The sequence below is a fragment of the Belonocnema kinseyi genome, chromosome 6, assembly GCF_010883055.1.
Source record: "Belonocnema kinseyi isolate 2016_QV_RU_SX_M_011 chromosome 6, B_treatae_v1, whole genome shotgun sequence".
Lineage (NCBI taxonomy): Eukaryota > Metazoa > Arthropoda > Insecta > Hymenoptera > Cynipidae > Belonocnema > Belonocnema kinseyi.
In genome coordinates this window covers 52,584,272-52,591,058 of record NC_046662.1, presented here as the reverse complement: position 1 = coordinate 52,591,058, position 6,787 = coordinate 52,584,272, and positions in this window count along the sequence as shown.

Here is a 6,787-nt window from a genome sequence, read left to right as displayed (position 1 = left end):
CTAAAAATTAAAACATTTGAAATTCTTTAATTTTAACGTTAAAATACTATTGTAAAATTTATCACAGAAGATATTTATCTAATTTGAATACGTATGATTTGAATCTATTTTGTTAATCAGGTATTTATACTCTCTGAATCACAATTATCTCCATTAAGATAAGACCTCTAAAATTGCATTCAAGCAATCTGTATAGGTCAGAATTTAGGGCTTTTTGGGTCTTTCTTGAGCAGCAATTAAAAATTTTGTTTACTTTACTTTTTTCAAAAAATTAATTTTCTTCTAGGAGTGCTACATTACAATAACCTAGTACATCCATTAACAAAAGTAACAAGATAATACAAATTCAATTTCATCAGAATTTCGTCTTTTTTCTGGGCTTTTCAAGTCCGCAAAAAAATTTTCCCTAAAACATCCGTTAAATTCCAAAATCATTCCTCTCCAAAAAATTTGAATTTCTCACAAATTATATAACCCCATATTTTCGGGCTTTTTCAAGCTCCTCAGAAATACTAACTGCTGTTTTTGGGATTCAACACGTGACCTTAGAAACCATCCCCTATATATACTACGCGAATAAATTTGTCAAAAATGATTTTTTTGAAAATTCTGCAGTGCTAATGGAGTCAATAATGTCAATAATTTTGATAAGTTAAAAATCATACTCTATTGAGACTGTAAAATCCTCTCGAAGATTATTTGTTGACAAAGTCATATCTGCGTGGTTAAAAGGGGATTCTTTTTCAAATTAAGATTTTCAGGTCAAAAATTGAAGGGGATTTCGAAGCTGGTTGATTTTTAAATTAAATCGTTGTTTTGGGAACATTTATTTTTTCGGAAGTCAAGAGGCCGAAAAATCTGAAATTCTGCAGGAATTGAATTTTTATTATTTTCTGATTTTAAAATAGGTAAAATATATCTAATTACTAGTGAAACTTTTTATATTCGATTAATGCTAAGTGAGCATCTAAAGATTAGTAAAAAAAATTACTAATTTGAGAAGTTGAGATATTTCCTATTTTAATAGTGAAAAAATAATTGCTTGTAAAAAATAAAATTATTTAGAACTATGTATAATAATTTGTCAAAATTAATAAACATGGAAAACGTGAAATATAGAAAAGTTTATAAAACGAAGCGGTAATGTAACATTTTTGACTCTGTTGAAACAATAAAAAGTCCATATTGAAATTTCTTAACGTGACCTACATTATTTTCATTTACAAAATAGTGCCTTCCAAATGCTTGAATAAAGTTAAGAAAGCTACAATTTTTTGACAATCTTCAGACTATAATTGTTCAATATAATAAATAATTATGCCTATGCAGGTTGGCTATATCCTTCTTTTGTACAGACTTCTGTTTTCGATTTGCAAAAATTTATTCGGTTGCATATTTAACTTATTTTCCACAGAAAATTTTAATTATTCAGCAAACTTTTGTAAAAATTATTTGCCTTGAATGAGCATCAACTTGCATATAGAATAAAATTAATGAAACTAATTTTTTGATGCAAAATAATTAATTTATTTAGGTCTGTATATGATAATAAAAAAAAAATTTTTTAACCGGAAAAAGTTTTTTTTTAAGTTTGAAAAATAACGCGTTGGTGTAGCATTATCAACTCTCTTAAAGAAATAAGGTCATTTTGTGACATTGTAAACGTGACGTACCTTGCCTCACTTCAAAGACATTGCCTTCTGTTAGAACAAATTTTTTGAATTCTTTAAATTAACATAGAGAAATTTTGAATTTTCCAATTTTTGTTACTGTTGCATATAAGGATGGATTTATAAACAATAAATTGTCAATAAGTGAAAAACATTGTCAACTTGTAAATGGGCTAAGTCATGCATCCGAGATCATGATACTATTTTGGCTTACTTTACTCACGATACAAATAATTTCTTTAATACATTAATTTACAAAGTTTAAAAACTTAAAAATTACACAATAATTGATTAAAAAATTGGAAGGAATTGTAAAATGTAAACCTTAAAACCCCAGATTTTTAAAATGCTAATACAGAAGCAAACTTAATAAAAATAGCATTTGAATTAATTAGTCATGCATAAATAAATAAAGCAGTAACTATTCATTGAGTCAAAAAACTCACTTATTTTATAGGATGTTACAAAACTACTTTTAAACTATTTTTAATCTAGTTTAAAATTCTAAAGTTAGTTCGTATCTTTTAAACTAACTCGAATTTTTATGAAAAATTATTTTGAAAATTTTGAATTAGAAAAATTGCACTTCTACATTTTCACAAATCTTCCACATTTGTAGAATTCATTTTTAATCTTTTTGAATATTCTTTAATTTAATTAATTAATTCATTCAGATAATTAATTAATTAATTATTAGTTTTAATTTAATTAATTAATTAATAATTATAATTTCTTTAATTTTCCTAATTAGTAAAAATGAAAAATAATTTGAAATTTTCAATGGAATTTTAAGAAAGTATTTTTAATTTCTTTAAACTTTAAAGATTCTGCAAAAGTTTTTTTTTCAACGCTTTACAAATGTACGTATTTGATTTAAAATTTTGTTTCATTCTCATTCATTTTAAATGTTGCTAGGAAACATTAAGAAAACGTTTTATTCTCTAAAAATCTTTTAAAACACGTGGAAAGCTTCTAAATGTTTTGTTTACTATCTTTAAAAATGTAATTTTTGTTTAAAAATCCTATCAATCTTTTAAATTGACTAGCATTTTTTTATTTGGAATTATATTTAAAATTACAAAAAGTTCCCTTTAAATCTGTTTAAGTTTTCCTACTTTTTTCAAAAATCTACATTTGATTAAAAATGTCGTTCATTCTCTTCAACTTTTGAATAATCTTCAAATTTAAGAAAACTTCAAAAGATTCCAAATATCGTTTTAAAATATTTCGGAAATCTCTTCAAATTGAAAAAATCTGAAAAATTACCTTAAAATATTCCAGATTCTTTTCGTCTCAAGTTTGCAAGACTTTTGAAATTTAAAAAAAAAAATTTTTTCAAGTAAATTGTTTTTTGAATAATGTTTTTAATTTTCTTAGCAAACTTGAAAAAATTTCATTTTCTTAAAACCTTTTAAAACGCGTGAAATACTTCTAAATTTTTTTTCGCAATCTTCAAAAATGTACTTTTTTTGTTTGCCTTTTGTTTGATTCAAACAATGTGCAGGAGTCCTGAAAATAAAACTAAGAATACAACGGCCAAATTTGCACAACCACCATAAAATGTTCCAACTGAAATTTGAAAACAGATGACCATTTTTTCCTAAAAAAGAAATGAAAAAAATTTCTTTTTTGTATAAAAATAACAAAGAGGAAAGAAAAATGAGAATAGAATTTAAAATTTTATTTAATGTCATTCAAATTTCTTTAATTTTAATTCAAACGAACTCAAACCTATTTCACATCAATTTTTAAATTAAATCTTTCATATGAATATATAAAAGTTTGTTCTTTTTGAACAAAAGCTTTTATTTAAATAAATCCTCTTACTTTTCAATTGTTCATCAAGAGGCGTGAAGATATTTCTTCACATAAAACATATTTTATGTAAATCCAGAAACATGTGACCTAAAAATACTACTAATCTTATAATTGGTCAAATCTAAGAGTTACTTAGAGGTTTTGAAATTATTCAAGAATAATTCAAAACTTTAAAATATTTCAATAAGATTTAAACAAAATGTTAATTTTTAAAGAAAGCGAATCAAAAATTTTTTGAAGTTTTAGAAGCGTTTTAAAAGGTTTCAAGAAAATGAAAATTTTACCTTAATTCCCCAGAAAAAATTTAAATAATTTTTTTTTTTTTAATTTATTTGAACAAATTTTAAACATTTCAAAAGTCTTGCAAACTTGAGATTAAAAGTATCTGAAAGATATAATGGCGATGTTTTTAATTTTACAGATATTTTTTCAATTTGACAGATTTTTTTTATTTGAAGAGAAATTCGAAATATTTTAGAAGACATTTAGAATGCTTTGAAGTTTTGAACATTTTAAAGATGATTTGTAAGTTGAAGAAAATGAACAAAATTGTTAATCAAATGCAGAGTTTCGAAGATTCCGAAAAAAGGGGGAACACTAAAGTAATTTTGTACGTTGAATCCGAATCCGGGGTCAGAATTGGCCCATCACGTCAGGATTTTAAGATATTTGAGGTTATGTACCCTAAAAAAAAAGTTTACTTGACGCGATGGGACAATTATGACCCCGGATTCAGATTCTACGTAAAAAATTATTTGGAAAATGACCCTCCACTTTCCAACAACAAAACCATGTTGGCCCGTGTTATTAAAGAAATTTCAAAAAGATGAAGATTTGTAAAAGTTTAGAAAAAATGTGGACGATTTAAAGGAAATTTTTTGTTATTCAAAAAATTATTCCTATTTGAAAAAATGAAAGTTATTTTAAAAGATTAATAGGATTTTTAAACAAAAAGTACATTTTTGAAGATAGTGAACAAAACGTTCTGAAGCTTTTCACGTATTTTAAAAGGTTTCAAGAGAATGGAATGTTTTCTTATTGTTTCCTAGAAAAATTTAAAATTATTTTTTTTTTCAAAAATTTATTTTAAGAGAATGTTTAAAAATATTTTGAAACATTTAAAAATATTCAAAGAATTTAAAAGTACTACAAGATTATTTGTGATTTGAAGTAAATGAAACAAAAATTTAAATCAAATACGTTCCTTTTTTAAAACGTCGGAAACAAACTTTTGAAGAAATTTGAAAGGTTCAAGAGATTTCAATTTTTTTTTAATTTCTGTAAAAATTTTAAATAAGTTTTCATTTTAACTAATTAATTGTCAAAGAAAATTCAAAAAGATTTCAAAATATTATATATAAAGGTATTGTCATAATCTGGGGTTTTTAGATTTATTATTTACAATTCCTTTCAATTTTGTATCGATTATTGTGTAATTATTAAGTTCTTAAACTTTTTAAATTAATTTATTAGAAACATTATTTTTCTCGTAAATAAAGTAATCCGAAATAGATGTGCTGTGAAAGTAATTCTTATGGTTCTAGTTTTGAGCAATAATTTGTAAATAACGTTTCATGATCCCGAATGCATAACTTAGCCGATTTACAAGTTGAGAATATTTTTCACTTATTGACTGAATAAAGTTATAAGTAAACATATGAACATAACTGATTTATTGAAAAAAATGTAAATTATCTTTCACGCAAAATAACACTTTTTGCTTTTCTGAAATTATCTTGTACCGTGAGTTCATTTACCTAGACTTTTCGGCAATATATTTTTTATAAATCCATGCTTATATACAACCGTACAAAAATTTGGAAAATAAAAACTTGATCCATTGCAATTTTATGAATAAAAAAAATCTGATGTTTTTTAACTTTAGTGTTTCTTTACATGGGCTTTTGGGTTCTTCAAAATAATGTTCTAAACGAAAAATGGTTTTTTAATACAACTGATATCAAAATACCTGAAGTCGTTAACAAAACCGTTAGCATTTGAAAAATTCCGGGTTACATTTATCAAATAACAAATTGCTTATTGAACATTGTGTTTCTGGTATCGAGTCGAATATACAACAAATACCAGTAGACCGTAGCAATCCAGCCAGATTAAAATTTTTAAACTGCATCAACAATTTACTACAAAATTAAAATTTTTAAAAGCCTTCAAATGAATTTCAAAAACAACTGCAGTGTCTCTAGGAATCTCTAGGAAGTTCTTAAAAAAACAATTCAAGCATTTTATTTACCAAAGCGGATAAAGGGACGACGGTGGCCATGCACCAGACTGATTATGATAACAAACTCCTTACAATGCTATCAGATGAAAACAAGTGTCAACCAGTAGATCATGATCCCACTGACAATATTGAAAAAAGTGTAAATAAAGTAGTTCAGAAATAGTTAACAAAAAATAAATATTAACGAAAACATGGAAAAACAATTAAAATTCTCTATTAGCATTCCTGCCAGATATTACAGGTTACCAAAACTTTTAAACCTATCGTTCTTCTTAGACTTATAATATCCAAGAATAACAGTCCAGTTTACAACCTTGCAAGATATATCGGTAAAAAAAATCTCTAACAGCATACTACCTCTTACTCTTGGGTGTAAAAAATAGTTTGAATTTGTTCAGCGTATTCAAAATCTTAAAATTCCTCAAGGTTTTGTAGTCACTAAACTTGACCTAGTTCCTTTCTTTACAAATTTTCAAATTGGTTTAGCACATGAAGCAATAAAAAAACGTTATGATTAAATTAAAACCAAAACGGTCATAACAATGACAGATGTTAGAAATGGTCTTAGAGCTTGGAACACTAAACCCGCATTCAGATTTACAGGCATATCGTACAAAGAAAAATCGGATATTCCTATGGGACCTTCCCTCTCCCCTATTATGGAGGTACATCACGTTTACAACGTCACAATATGATCTTATTTGTTAAAGAGAAATGATAATGCTACACCATTACATTCTTTTTTCAAACTTTTATATTTTTAACTTTTTCCTTTTTTAAAATCTTTTTTTTATTATTATAAAGATCCCTGAGTAAATTTATTAATTTGCATCAAGCAATTAGTTTTATTAATTTCATTCCCTGTTCATATTGACGCTCATTGAAAGCCAATAATTTTTAGAAAGAATTGCAATTTTCGGTGCAAAATAAGTTAAATATGCAACCGAATAAAGTTTTGGAAATGGTAAAAAGAATTTCGTACAAAAAAGGGCATGAGCATCCTGAATATGCATAATTATTTAATATATGGATCCCCATTTATTTCATATTGATCCAT